Source organism: Taeniopygia guttata, chromosome 2, assembly GCF_048771995.1.
Source record: "Taeniopygia guttata chromosome 2, bTaeGut7.mat, whole genome shotgun sequence".
Taxonomy (NCBI): Eukaryota; Metazoa; Chordata; class Aves; order Passeriformes; family Estrildidae; genus Taeniopygia; species Taeniopygia guttata.
This window is the reverse complement of record NC_133026.1, coordinates 2192451-2208020: the sequence shown is the minus strand read 5'-3', so window position 1 is coordinate 2208020 and position 15570 is coordinate 2192451. Positions and strand designations below refer to the sequence as shown.

The 15570-nt window shown below is 47.1% G+C and overlaps 1 long non-coding RNA gene across 1 annotated transcript; it reads left to right on the top strand.

The window, feature by feature from the left end:
- Window positions 1-758: 758 nt before the first annotated feature.
- Window positions 759-2471, top strand: LOC140682500 (uncharacterized). The gene is made up of 2 exons (XR_012054333.1): window positions 759-1009; window positions 1638-2471. It is a non-coding gene; the product is annotated as an uncharacterized lncRNA (long non-coding RNA).
- Window positions 2472-15570: the final 13099 nt, after the last annotated feature.

Genomic DNA, 15570 nt, shown 5'->3' with positions numbered 1-15570 from the left:
AACTGAATTTCACAGGCCATTGGGAAAAGGAAAAGTGGCCTCAAAAAGATATAGCTGGTCAGACTGGAGAAAGTTCTTGTGATTTTCATCTGCTGCCCCATCCCTGGAAGTGTGCAAGGCCAGGTTGGAGCAGCCTGGGACAATGGAAGGTGTCCCTGCCCATGGCAGGGAGTTGGAACTGGATGATCTACAGGACTTCTTCCAACCCAGACCATCCTGGGATTTTGTACCAGGCAGTGCCAGTGCCTTTGAGATTCTCCTCAGACAGGTTTTTCTAGATTCCCAGTTAAAAAAAAAAAAATTAGATTGGTAGCAAAGGCTTGAAAACAAAGCAATCAGAGCACAGCTGTCATCTAGAGGGATGGGATCCCAAAGGCTGCAGGATTTGCTGGAATTGGATGGAGAGGAGTGGGCTAAAACACAGGGGACAAACAGGCAGGGCTGAACTGTGTTTATTTTAAATAGGTTTTTATGTGTGTTACTTTGCATTTCTGTCTTGAGGGAAGAGGAGATATTTTGTCTTTGCCCCTTTGAGTAAAACACTCCTTGTTATTTTACCATTTGCCTTGGAGAATTTCAGCTCCTGAGTGAATTTTCTGGGTGTCCCGCAGTTCCTGGGGTTGGAAGCCAAGCTGGTGATTTCCAAGTGACCCCTCCACCCCTGAGCCCTGTCCCTGCTGCTGCCAGCCAGGCCTGCAGACAGGTCACACTAATGTTTAACTGCAGCCTGTGTCACTGCATTCAGAGCCTGTTTTCCCTCCCCTCTGGACAAGTTTATTCCCAGTGGATACAGCGGCCCCATCACCTCTCGGTGTCCCCGACACCGAACAGGGCTGGCTGTCCCTCCACTGCCCTTCACAGGGCACCTCTGAGAGCTCCTTTCATCTCAGCTCTTCAGCTCTGACCCTCTCCAGGGGGGCCACATCCTTCCCTGGAGCAGCAGAAAGGACTTTTGTTAGGAAGACCAGGTGGATTCCTGTGCTGGGATGAGGATGGGGCCCTGAGACAGGTCAGATTCAGGACTATGGGGTGAGAGGGCTCTGGCTTATTGTCCCTGAGCACAGGAAAAGCCAAAATCTCAAAGATTTGCTTTGTCATCTTTCATTTGCAAGGCTGGATATTTGGTCAGGGCAATGAGATTACCTTTGTGATTGATGCTTATGATATGATGATGATGATTTTATGTTTCATTAATATCTCTAGTTGTATTTATTAGGATGACTGTAACAATTGTGTATTTTATTTATTTTATTCTCATTATTGGTGTGATTATGATTGATGATTACTGATTATGATGATACCAGATTATTACCACCATCTGCAGCACCTGTGCTGTGGGTTCTGTCCCATAAGCTCCTCCAGGAGCACAGAGACCTCTGGCACAAAGGCACACGGAGGAGTTCCAGCCAAAAAGATCCCTGCCAGCTCAGCCTGGCTGTGTTTACTTCACTCTAAATTTCCTTGAGGAAAAACCTGTCCCATTCCCCCTGATTTAAAAACCCTCAGCACATTTTCCCCCTGGAGACAGGGACTAATTCCTGCTGCTGATCCTCTCCTCCAGTCTGGTGGCCCCGACCTCTCCCCATCACCCTGTGGGACATCGCTGCTTAACAACAACAAAATCATCTTCCCGACAGGAAAATCCAGCAGGGCTGTGGAGCTGCTGCAGCTCTCCAGGTGGGAAGGGAACCTGCACTTCAAAGCTTTCCTCATCCCTGCCCTGGAAGGCTGCAGGTACTTCCCAGGTGTCCTCCGGGGAGGAACAAACACTCCAAGTGTTTGCAGACCATTCTCCTCTTGCCTCTTTCCTCCTGGGATGATGACAAAAAGCCAAGAGAGTTGTTCCTGGAGTGGACCTGAAGTGTGTTGACCTTGCTGAGTCCCACGGGTCTCAGGGCTGCGGAGGGAAGTCCTGTGTCTGGTCTGCCAGCCCTGAGAGCCTCAGATGTCTCTTTTTTTTCCCCTCCTGGCTGTTGTTTCCCGGTGTTGGGGGGCTGGGCTGTGTGTTTTAGGAGACAGGAAAATGGTGATATTCTGCTCAGGGTGATGGGAATGGATCAAGGGAGTTATTAAGTGTTGGAACCCTGAATACTGAGAATTTTGGGCTTTCTGTGCTGCCAGGCACTGACCCCCAGGAGAACACTGCATTGACCTGAGGCTGTGGAGAAGCTTCCAAAATGGAATGGCAGAACTGGGATTGTGGGTGTGGAGTTTGAATAGAAGTGTGTGATATCACAGGGTGGGAAATTCAGAATTTAAGGGTTTAAAATATAGTAATATATATAGAGCCAAGATAAAGGTTTTAGAGAAGTAACCAGTCCTTCTTCACCACCTTCTCCTTCAAGGCTTTCAGTAGTATTTTGTAATTAGACAAAAAAAAAACCCTCATTATGAGACACAAGGGATTAGTTATTAAGTCAAAAATAAAAAGGACATAAATAATAAATAAATAATAATAAATAAATAAAGGACGTGTTTCCAGTGTATTGGGGGTGGTGTTTCCTCCTACCAATTCCCTGTGGGAAGGGACCGGCTCAAGGGAGCGGAGTTGGGTGCTTAATTTTGATTATGTGTGGAACCAAACTCCTGTCAAATGAGGGTGCATCACAGAATCATGGAATATCCTGAGCTGGAAGAGACCCACAGGGATCATCCAGTCCCACTTCTGGCCCTGCCCAGACACCCCAACAATCCCACCCTGGGCATCCCTGAGAGCACTGTCCAAACCCTCCAGGAGCTGTGGCAGCCTCGGGGCTGTGCCCATTCCCTGGGGAGCCTGGGCAGTGCCAGCACCCTCTGGGGGAAGAACTTTTCCCTCATATCCAACCTGACCCTCCCTGGCACAGCTTCATGCCATTCCCTGGGTCCTGTCACTGTCACAGAGAGAAAAACTCAGTGCCTGCCCCTCCACTTGGGGTGAAAATGCACATTTGCCACTGTCACACGGAGATGCGATCAGTGAAGTTTGATATTTGCTAAATACACTAAGGGAGAAAATTAGATCCTTCCTGGACACTGACAAACTCTGATTTCTTGTGTGGAGGAGTCCAGGGGATCAAGTAGATGTCCCCAGGGCCACAGCAGATGTGGTGCTTGGGGACATGGTTCAGGGGATTTGGCAGTGCTGGATGAATGCTTGGAGTTGATTCCCATAATTTCCAGAATGAGCAGGTGGGAAGAGACCTTCAGGATCATCGAGTCCAACCCACCCCAACACCTCAACTCACCCCTGGCACCCAGTGCCACATCCAGGCTTTGTTAAACACACCCAGGCATGGGGACTCCACCACCTCCCCGGGCAGCCATTCCAGAACTTTATCACCTTTCTGTAAAAAGCTTTTTCCTGATATCCAACCTCTATTTCTCCTGGTGCAGCTTGAGACTGTGTCCTCATTTATCTGTTGGAAAATCATCTGGGGTGGAAATAATAATTTCATGTCGAGACAGGAGATCCTCCATGTGCCCTTATGCCAGAGGAATCTGTGTTCCTGGAGGAGCTTTTTGGGCAGTGCCCACAGCACAGGTGCTGCAGATGGTGATAATAATCTGGTATCATCATCAATCATAATCACACCAATAATGAGAATAATATATAATAAAATAACTGTAATTGTCATGCTAATAACAACAACTATAGATAGTAATAAAACATAAAATCATCATCATCATCATCATCGCCATCATATCATCATAGTCATCATATCATAATCATCAATCATCAAGGCAATCTCACTGCCTTTACCAAATATCCAGCCTTAAAAGTGAAAGGTAGAAATAACAATTTCATAATTTCATTTTGTGGGTGTGTGTTTCTGCTCTACACATATTTTTGCTTGTGCACGCAATGTGTGTGTCTACAGCCACATATGGATTTATACATGTTTTTCCTCATTTTGCAACCACCAGAGCCTCCCAGTGTGGCATTTTTCCTCTCCCTCCTGGTCCAGTGTGAAACCCTTGCCCTGCTCTGCCTGGGAAGCCAGCCTGTCACATGAACAGGGGCATTATCTGCCTGCCTTTCCTCGCTGAACAATGTGAGTAGATGATTAACCATAAAAGCAACACACTTTGCTGAGCCATTAACCAGAGAGGAAAGCCTGTGCTTGGCTGAACAATGGGTTCCATACAGAAACCAGCCCGGCCTGTCCATCCTGGAAGTGCCTCTCTGACAGAGCCAGGCGGATTTTGCCTTGGAATGGCTCGGTTTGGGCTCTCCCCACCTCCCCATCTGCCCTGTGCTCACCCACAAAGCTGATCTTGCCCAAATCCAGGCTTTGGATAAAATCTTGGGAGGCTTAGGAACTGCTGCTCATTTTCCAGCCTCTCTTTTGCACTCTGCAGGAATGATGTGTGGGAACTGAGGAGTTCCTAATGATGTCTTCAGAGGCTGACCTAGAACAGAGCTAAAGAATAAAGCAGGGATTTATTAAAGGATCTCCTCCATGGATCCACCTTGGGCAGCACCAGAGCCCAGCCAGGGCTGCACCCAAGATGAACCAAAATGGTCCCAAAATGCACGAGCGCTCCCGGGGGCTCTCCCTGGGATCAGTTCTGCTCCTTTGGCACCTTGGAGTTCATTGTCCCATTCCAGCTTTAGCCCAGGCAGTCCCATCCTGCTTGTTTTTCTCTCTCCAGCCCACGGTGTTTGTGCTCCTGGGCTGAGATTTGGATCATTTGTCCTTGGTGCCCAGCTGGAGAAGGAATTGTTTTGTCTCCCTGCTCTGTGCAGAGAGCTCAGCATCCCCTGATATGAAGCCCAGACCCACACACTAAAGCAGCACAGAATCTGAAAATATAAAAGCTAAATCTTAAGGCATCACCAAGTCAGCCAGATTTACTCATCTGGAGGCATTGGCCAAATACATGAGGCAGAATTAATCATTTCTCTCTAGCTAATAATAAATAATATTATTATTATTATAAATAATAAATCTTTTTTGGGAATTACGGTGCTCCATCCCATCCTGGCTGTGTCTGTCAGATTCATCCTCAATTAAACCATCACAGAATCACTGAAGGGCTTGGGTTGGAAGGGACCTTAAACACCACCCAGTTCCATAACTCCTGTGTTTTAAAATCCACCCAGTTCTATCTGGATGTGTGTTTTAGAGTCCCTCTTTTTGTGTTTTAAAGACCATCTGATGTGTTTTAATGACCATCTAATTCCATCACTCCTGTGTTTTAAAGGCCATCCACTTCCATAATTTATTTTGGGTCTATTCCTACTCAGTTGTCCCATAGTTATCCCCTGACATTCTCCTTGGTGGGTGCCACTGGGAAATCAGGGAAAATAATTTCCCAACTCTCTGATTTCAAAAGAGAAGGAAATCTGGTGATGTGATAAAACAAAGGAGGGACCTCTTCTGTCCGGATGTCATCAAAATCAGGATTTGACACAAAAACTGGACACTGTGGTGGGAAGATTCCCACTTTCCTTAGTACAGTGATTATGAAAACAGAACACAAAAGATTTATTTTGGGGCTGGGAATAAGAGTGGAAAACGGGTGAAAATCCTTCTTTGTGGCACTTGGAGATCCAGTTTTGGGGCGATTATGTTGGTGTTGGGTTCATGGTTGGAATGGATATCTTGAAGGTCTCTTCCAGCCTTGATGACTCTTTGATTTCCCAAATTGAAACTTTGAAAAAACATTTATTTGAAACAAATAAGGATGAACTTTCCTACGTATCAAGCTTCATTTCTGCTTCCCCACACAAATTCCTTGAAAAATTCCTTGGCAGATTAACAAAATATCTGTTAGAAGTCAGATTTTGGGCCAAATCTGGAGTGACCCAGTGTCTCTAGGATGAGTCTCCTGCCCTGGAGTCTACACATCCATCCCAGCTTTGCACTGGGAATGGGCCCTGCTTCCCAATATCCACACCTGCCACATGGTGATGGCACATCCCAAACACCCACCAGACAACACAGCCTTGGACTCTGAGCTCATCCAGCCCTGTGGGTACAGAAATTGGGATCCTCCAACATTCCAAAGCTTCGGGCTGTCTCCCAATATGGATTTGGTTAAAGATTTGGACAGAAGAAAATGGAAGACAGCAAAACCAGAAGGCCCCAGCGATATTCAGATTTTCTCCAGCTGGGAGTTACCTGTTGAGAGCTGGAATTTTCATTCTGCTGCTTAGCTGGAAACAATCCTGGGAAAGGATTTCAGGGATGCAGCAGGCTGGGATGAGGTTTGAGAGAACTTCAGCAGCAACAGGAACTTGAAATAAAATGATTAAAATAAATTATTATTATTGACCTTAAAAATGATTAAAATAAAATGATTATTTCTGTATTTTGCCTGTGCAGGGAGGCAAAAACACAGGCAGCAGACAGGTAGAGTAGCAAGAAAAATACTCTATACTCAGAAATTCCAGAATTACAGAACAGTTTGGGTTGAAAGGGACCTTAAGGATCATCCAAATCTACCCAGGGACACTTCCACTATCCCAGGTTACTCCAAGCCCCAGTGTCCAACCTGGCCTTGGGCACTTCCAGGGATCCAGGGGCAGCCACAGTTGCTCTGGGAAGCTGAGCCAGGGAGGAATTTCTTCCCAATATCCCATCCAAACCTTCTCTCTGTCAGTTTGGATCCATTCCCCCTTGTCTTGTCACTCCAGGCCCTTGTTAAAAGGACTTTTGAACTTGAGTTTTCATTCAAAAGGCTCATTTTTCTCACAGGAGCAGGGATCACTCACAGGAACCTTCTTCTAACTTGGCCAAAACCTGGCAGTGCTCACAAGGCAAGCCAGGTGACAACACCCAGCTCCCAGACACGCTGGGTGGGGACCAGAGAGATGCCAACCTTCAAGACAATGACATTTCAGTTCCAGCAGGAAATCATAAGCCCAGTTTCAAAGAAAGCAAAACACTGTGAAATAAAACACTTTTATTAGCGCGGAACGTCCAAAAAAAGTGAAATAACATCACCAGCATCACCCGTCATCGAAAAATAAAAGCAAAGAGAGAGAGTTTTCAGCAGGGCTGGAAAATCCCCGACACAATTTCAATGGGTGGGCTTGATGTTGGTGCTACAAAAATATTTCTGCTCAGTTTGTTTCTGGCTGTTCTGCAGCTGAAGGGCTGCCAGATCTCTTGGCTGGATCGCTTTTCCTTCAGCTTTCTGTACAACGGGATTGCTCATCCCAAAAAGGCTTGGAGGGATGGTGGACTCGGGGAATTAATTCCCTGGTAAATGTCCTAGAAATATCCCAACGTTTTGAGCCACAGCAACTGTCAACAACTTCAGAGAAATTCCATAAAAAACGCCAAGAAATGTAATTTTCCCCCAGAATTTCAGGCTGGGAATAGCAGGACTGAGGAGCAGCAGTTTTCCCATTTTTGTTGAAATAAGTGTGGCTGCTCAGAGGATGGAGAAGCACGGGAAGACACGTCCCTGGAGACACTCCTGCCACCCAAGAGCTGCTGGGGAGTGGCTTTGGACAACGTGGCTCTCCCAGAACCCAAAACCAAGCTGAGTTCAGGAGGAACTTCAGGTAGTTTGGAAATATCAAAGGAGCTTGGTATTTTTTTTTTTTTAATTTTTTTCCCAAGGCTTTCCAGCAAAAAGTGAAACTGGAGAACAGCAAATGTCCTTTTAGCTCAGCCCAGGACATCCATGGAGCTCAGTTTTCTTCCCTTCTGAGGGCATTTCACTCCACCCTTTTCCAGCCTTTCCTTTGCAGATTGGGATTTTTTTTAAGCCAGCGTGTAATTTGCAGACAAAAAGGTCATATTTTGAAATATGAAAGGAAATCTCTTGATGTTTTGGATCTGCCTTGGGAATACATTAATTTTTTCCCCCACAGAAATTTTCTCCCACCTTTTGTGCCACCCACACAATTTCAAGGTGGATTTTTTTGGTTATCTTCTCTTCCCTGACAATCTCCATTTCCATAAAATTCACTATTAAAACAAAAAACAAAAAAACAAAAAACAAAACCAAAACAAAACAAAAACCCAACAAACAAACCAACGAAACCAAATGAACAAACAAAAAAAAAAAAAAAAAGGAAAAGGGAGAAAGAAAGAAAGCACTGCCCACACCTGCTCCTCATCCACTATTTTTGTGATTTTTTGTTCTTTACTGTGTTAAAAACTGATTAAACATCCCATGTTTTTTTCCCAGTGGATCCAGTGGAGAGAGGATTTTTTAATTGGAATTATTTTATCAGAGCAGTGATCAATTAGAGGGATTTCAAAAAAAAAAACCATGGTGGAATGCAGCACCCACAGACAGAGATGGTTGGAAACTGGTACAAAACTTTAACCAGAAATTAATTTGTCAAGATTTAAAGAGGTTTCTGTTACCTCTCTCCAAAGTGACAGCAGTGACCACAGCCAGGGACAGCTGAACTCCAGAAAAACAGCTCCTACTCCCCACTTTCTACTCCTTTTTCTCTTTTTTTAACTTTTTCTCCTTTTTTCTCCCAATTTTCCTCATTTTTCCCTTTTTTCCTTTCCCTTTCCCCCCACATTATCTCACCTCTGATCTCCCCTCTCAGGGACCGTGTGTTAAATAGTTTAATGAATGTTCAAGGTCAAAAAGCCTTGACTGGGGCATCCCCCTGGCCACTGCCAGCAGCCCCTGAGGGACAGAGGTGGGTGACCTTAAGGACAGAGGGACAGGTCACCAGGGCAGCTGCCACCCTGGGGCTGAGGTAAACACGAGGTCCTGGAGGAGCAAAGCTGATGAGATCCCCTGCAGATCCTCACTGGGATATTCACCCTCCCTGCAGCCCTCGAGTCTCCCTCTTCTCCCTTGTAGGAATCCAGAGCATCCCTCTGGCTGCCCTGGCAGGTCTGGGACCCTGGCAGGGGTCAGGAACCCCCCTGGACAGAGCCCCCAGAGACACTGTCTGTGATCTCTGTCCATGGAAAAGAGTTTTCAATCTTACAGGATGAATTACAAGCTCTGAGTGTTTGATATAAGTAATAATTAAGTGTGGCACAGGTGCAAAAGTAGAATTTAAGATTCTAGATGAGGGGTCCAAAGGGGACAAGATGGAGGAAATTGGGTGTATCTTGTCCTTTTTCTCCTTCTTCATGCCCTCCATGTTTCACTGTGGTGTTGGCATTTTTCTGTTGGTTCAGGCTGGGAACACACTGTCCAACGTAGGTGACAGATATTGGCACGTTATTGTAAATCCAGCACAGGGAGTTTCTGGTATTTAATGTTTGTACCATCCCACTGAGGGCAGAGCCCCACACGCTGCCCTGCAGGACAGAGCTGCGGCAGGGCAGCAGAACATGTTAGAGATAAACAGAATAAACAACCTTGAAACCAGCACAGACGAATTATGGCTTCTGCTTTGGTAGCGGGGCTGACAGACAGAGACTTTCCACAATCTCGGGATCATCAATACCTCAGATTCCGACACTCCCCCAATTCCTGCCCCCACAACCTCAATTCCTTTATTTCCCCCTTCCAGCCGCTCCCCCAGAATGTCCCCAGTGAGCCCAGAGGTGTCACAGCTGGGGAATGTCTCAGGGTTTCCATATTAATTCTGTCCTAGAGTAGAATTAATCAGCTCAGAGGAGGTGCTGAGCTCACACAGGGGCTTCTCCCTCACTGTGCACAAATCCAGGTCTGTCTTTTACACCTGATTTTCATAAGGAAATGACAATTTTCCAATTTTCAGCGCAATTCTTCAAATATTGGCTGCTTAATCCATGTGTTTTACAGCACAGAAGGTGGGAAGAGTCCCTGCTTCCTTGGCACTGCTGCTCCAGAACTTAAAAATCCATCCTGCAGCTCTGCCTCACAAAACTCCTTCATTCCCGACCTGTCTGGTTGCCATAAAGACAAAATGGACCTGATTTTGCACTGGGATTAATTGTATTAAAAACCTGTATTAAAAACCATTCTGGTCCAGACTATAAAGTCCATCATTCTCCATGAAATTACCAGCAAAAAGGTGATTTCCATGTGAAGAATTCCTGCCTGGGTTTGCTCAGAGGGGCTGTTCTGATGGTATGGATGTAATGAAGAAAAAGATTTGCAAAAGCAGAGCACAGCTCAGGAAGGATGTGCATGGAAGCAGGAGGCAAAAAAAAAAAAAAAATCAATTTTTAGGTATTTTAAAAAATAATTTGCCAGCTCATGGAAACATCAGTGAAAAGAAATGTGCTTTGTTACCCAAGCAAAAGGATTGGACAATGACAGAAGCAAAAAGAGAGAAAAAGAGGGTCGTGAAAACACTCCAGGAGCTGGAGCCCCTCTGTTCTAGAGCTGGGAGAGCTGGGAATGTTCCCCTGGAGAGGAGAAGCTCCAGGGAGAGCTCAGAGCCCCTGCCAGGGCCTGAAGGGGCTCCAGGAGAGCTGGAGAGGGACTGGGGACAAGGGATGGAGGGACAGGACACAGGGAATGGCTCCCACTGCCAGAGGGCAGGGATGGATGGGAGATTGGGAACTGGGAATTCCTGGCTGGGATGGAATTCCCAGAGCAGCTGTGGCTGCCCCTGGATCCCTGGAAGTGCCCAAGGTGAGGTGGATGGGCCTTGGAGCAACCTGGGACACTGAAAGGTGTCCCTGCTCCTGCCAGGGGTGGGGCTGGATGAGCCTTAAGCTTCTTTCCAACCTTTTTACGTTTCCATGATTCTCTGAAGGTCTGTGCAGGCACGTCAAAGTCACTCCATGCAAAAAAAGAAGAAGAATTGCTGCTTCCTTCTGTTTAGCTCGGAAGCAATAGCTTCCTAAATTAGAGGGAAAGAGGGAAAAAATTAAAAAAAAAAAATCACCTCTTTCTCTTCTTGCATGAGATACTTTCAGAGTGTTTTATTGAGTGTCCTGAAATCAGTTGAAGGAGGGGATCCCTGAGGGGAGGGAGGTTTAGGGAAACCTCCACCTTGTTGAGATTTCAGGGACTCTGCTGCATTTTGACCACCTTGCTGATTCTGTTCCCGTAAGATTGGCACTTTAGGGGTAAATTTCCAGATGGGAAATGGAACATGTGCAGCCAAATCAGCACAGCTTTGAGTCCATGGAAGCCAGAGGGATCCCAGATGGATCTCAGAGGGCAAAGCTGGTGGCTCCACACCTTCTGCAGCAGGGGACATGCTCAGTCTTACAGCACCCCCACATATTCCTCCATCCAGCTCTGCTCTGCGTGGCAAGAGTGGGAAAACTGCTGCAATTTATTGTAAATGCAGGTGAACCCAATGGGAAGAGATGATGATGCCTGATTCAATTATTTCTTTATTATAACTATGCTAAAATACATTAATATGCTATATAAAAGGAGGATACTAAAACTACATACTACTTTCTCTAACTCTAACACAACTCGTGACCCTCTCTGAGAGCCCAGCCCCAGGTGGGTTGGATTGGATTGGACTGGATTGGGTTGGATTGGATTGGATTGGGTTGGATTGGATTGGATTGGATTGGGTTGGATTTGCCATCAGGCTCAAACGATCCTCACCAGAATCCAACCAAGCAATCACCCCAGGGAAACAGTTCTCCAAACACATTCCACATGGGAAAAACAAAGAGCAGAAATAGAAATGGTTTTATCTTTCATTTGTCTCTGTGCATCTCTATGAAAAATCCTGAGAGGGAGAGAAATGTGCCTGCCACATTAATTTGCTTTTTGTTTTCCATAACACTGCAACGGGTCCATTGCCTTTTCTTCAGTTACAAAGGTGGGAAGGGGCAGGAGTGGGGACCAGGGCCATGCCATCCTTATTCCAGTGATTTGCACGATCCAGAGCCCTGGGGGAGCAGGGATGCTCTCAGCCTGGCTCTCAGCATCCCAGCTGAAAGGATCAGAGGTGTTTTGATCGCATTTTTACCTCATAGAATTATTGACCCTGATGCCTTGAGAAGGCTGACTTAGAACAGAGACTGGACAGAGCTAAAGAATAAATTCGGGATTTATTAAAGGATCTCCTCCATGGATCCACCTTGGGCGGCACCAGAGCCCAGCCAGGGCTGCACCCAAGATGAACCAAAATGGCCCCAAAATGCACGAGCGCTCCCGGGGGCTCTCCCTGGGATCAGTTCTGCTCCATTGGCACCTTGGAGTTCATTGTCCCATTCCAGCTTTAGCCCAGGCAGTCCCATCCTGCTTGTTTTTCTCTCTCCAGCCCACGGTGTTTGTGCTCCTGGGCTGAGGTTTGGATCATTTGTCCTTGGTGCCCAGCTGGAGCAGGAATTGTTTTGTCTCCCTGCTCTGTGCAGAGAGCTCAGCATCCCCTGATATGAAGCTCAGACCCACACACTAAAGCAGCACAGAATCTGAAAATATAAAAGCTCAAACCTGAGGCATCAACCCAAGGAAGGGATGGAGGTGTAACAGCACCAGTGGCTCCAGCTCAGAGCTGTCCCTGGGGTGATTCCTGATGGAAAAAAAAGCAGGAATGTGGCTTCCCATCCATGTGTGGTCACTTGAAGGGAGGAAACACCCTGGAAGTCCACATGATGGTGAAAAAAGTGACTGGAAATGCAGGAGTGTTGGATTTAGCCCTTTTCTGACCCAAAGCTGGGGCAACTGAGAGGCTTTTTAAAAACTTTTATTCCATTTTCAGTCTCATGTGAAGGGTGAGACAATACAGATGTTATAATTCAAACCATCACAACCAGAAGCCAACTATTTCCTAATTACAATACATTATAAATGTTTCTTGGCCTATCAGTTTTGGCCACACCATGCTGAAAATTTTCCTAGTTCTGTTTCTCCAGAGTATCTGGTCTTATTTGCAAGGCCATCCTTAGAACCTTGTTTCTGGCTCCATTTCTCTCTCAGCAATGTCTGTCCTATTCCGTGGCATTTCTAAGCCAGCATTTCTCGTCTCAAGGTTTGCACAGGGATGTGTGAGCCTTCTGTCAGGCCTGGAGAATTCTCTACAAACCCATTTCTCCCTCTCTCTTGAACAGAAAAAAACTTCTTTGATGGCTTTGTGTATTGTTAGCTACACAAGGTGCTATCACAAAGATTGTTGCTCTAATAATTAATGTCTCTAAATTAAAGGAGGTGGTGCAGGGCCACCAAAGGGTGGTGCAGGATTGGTCCTGGTGGAATCCTGGATTCAGCCTCCCTCCGGAGGGCAGAGAAATGCCAGGCCCACTTCTAATTCGGGGAACTGAGGAAGGGAAATGCGAGTGGCTGCTCTCGGAGGCGATCCAGTGGGAGGAAACGCGGCCAAAAACTTCTCAGCTCTCTCAGAACTGCCTGGGACACCCGGCCCAGCCCGAGCCTGGAGAGGTCTCCACCTCTCCTGCTGTGCTTGGGTTACTCCAGCCTGGGAGTCGCTGCCAAATTTCTGCTGGGGAATCCATGCAGGACTGGCAGCAGGGATGAGCCAGATGAGCTCAGGGGTATTTTCCTTCCCTCTCAGCCTCCTGTGAGTCAGTTCAGCTGAGCTGGAGTCGCTGCCCTGGAGGGGTTGGGTTTGTGTGGAGACCTCCATGGGCAAAATCCCGAGTTCTCCAAAGGGATGTTGGATGGTGTTGCACTGTGGCAGGCACACTCTTGTCTCCTTCGGGATTTCTGCAGAGAGGAGCACAGAGAGAAGAAAGAGAAAACAATTTCTATTTCTGCTCCTTGTTTTTCCCATGTGGAATGTGCTTGGAGAATTGTTTACCTGGGGTGATTGCTTGGTTGGATTCTGGTGAGGATTGTTTGAGCCTGATGGTCAATCCAACCCACCTGGGGCTGGACCCTCATGAGAGGGTCACGAGTTGTGAGTTAGTTAGATTTGGTAGTTAGAAAAGGTAGGTTTGTAGTTTTAGTATCTCCTTTTAGTAGTATATTAATGTATTACAGTATAGTTATAATAAAGAAATCATTCAGCCTTCTGAACTGGAGTCAGACATCAGCATTTCTTCCCACAGGCTTCACCTGCATTTACAATATTGCACTGCAGAGAAAAACACCTGGAGCGAGGCTTTAGGGAGGGAAGCCCTGGAGAAATGGTGAGCTGGGATTGCTGCAGAAAACACAGGGATGGAGAGAGGGCTCCTCTGGGATGGGGAAGCCTCAGGCAGGCTCCTGCTCCAGAGCTGAGCCATGGAGCAGGAACACTTGAGGTCACCCTCCAGGTCCCCTGGGAAGAGCCTGCTGGGGTGGGCACGGCAGTGCTGGCTGAGGTCCCGGTGCCTGAGCTGCCATGGGATGGTGTCACCCACAGGACAGGGACACAGGGAATGGGATGTCGGGACCCTCTGCAGGATGCCAGGCTTGGATCCTCACAGGTCATTTATTGTACATGCAGGTGAACCCAGTGGGAAGAAATGACGATGTCTGACTCCAGTTCAGAAGGCTGAATGGTTTCTTTATTATAACTATATTATAATACATTAATATACTATTTAAAGGAGATATTAAAACTACAAACCTACTTTTTCTAATTACTTTATCTAACTCACAACTCGTGACCCCCCTCGCCAGAGTCCAGCCCCAGGTGGGTTGGATTGGCCATCAGCTCAAACAATCCTCACCAGAATCTAATCAAGCAATCACCCCAGGTAAACAATTTTCTAAACAAACAGTAGAAATAGAAAATTGTTTTCTCTTTCTTTCCTCTGTGCTCCCCTATGAAAACTCCTAAAAGAGAGAAGAATGTACCTGCCACATTCACTCCCACAACTGCTTTGCTGCAGGAGCACGTTCTGGAAACACAACGGTGGAGTCTGGGTTAGGGGGAGGACACAGGGTTTGTGCTGGTGCCAGACCAGAGGTGACAACAACCCTGGGGCTCCTTGTCCAGCGTTATCCTTGCATCTTTTGGTCCCAAAGAAAACAACAATGACCCTTTGGAATTGCCACTTACACCACCAAACTCCTTGGGGTGCTTGGCTGCTTCCCCCTGGCTCTGCTGTGTCCCTTCCATCCCGGACAGCAAAATTCCCATTTCCAGAGCCCGTGGCACTGCGCCGATGTGGCACTGCCCTCTGCTGTCGGTGGCTGCGGGGACACCGCCCAAGGCCACTGCTCCGAGTGGAAACACCGAGATTTGTGTCACCCGAGCGATTCCTGAAGAACCCGAAAGCCACCGAGCCGCCCCAGGAAGATGCTGCATGCAGAGTCCCCCGGCATGAGAAGCAGCAAACCCTGCAGGAGTCAGTGCCTGCCTGGGCTTCCCTTTTTCCCTGGCTGGAAGCAGAAGTGGGGACTATTTTTGGTGCTGCCTGGCTTTGGAAAGAGTCACACACACGCCCAGGGCATCACCCCAGATGTGGCACCTCGCTGTGGGCAGAGAAAATGAGTAACAGCGAGGGTCTCACTGCCTTTCCATGACCCACAGTGTCGGAATCTGTGGGTATTGGTGATTCCCAGATTGTAAAAGTCTCTGTCTGTCAGCCCCGCTGCCAAAGCAGAAGCCATAATTGGTCTGTGCTGGTTTCAAGGTTGTTTATTCTGTTTATCTCTAACATGTTCTGCTGCCCTGCCGCAGCTCTGTCCTGCAGGGCAGCGTGTGGGGCTCTGCCCTCAGTGGGATGTTACAAACATTAAATACCACAAACTACCTGTGCTGGATTTACAATAACGTGCCAATATCTGTCACCTACGTTGGACAGTGTGTCCCCAGCCTGAACCAACAGAAAAATGCCAACACCACAGTGAAAC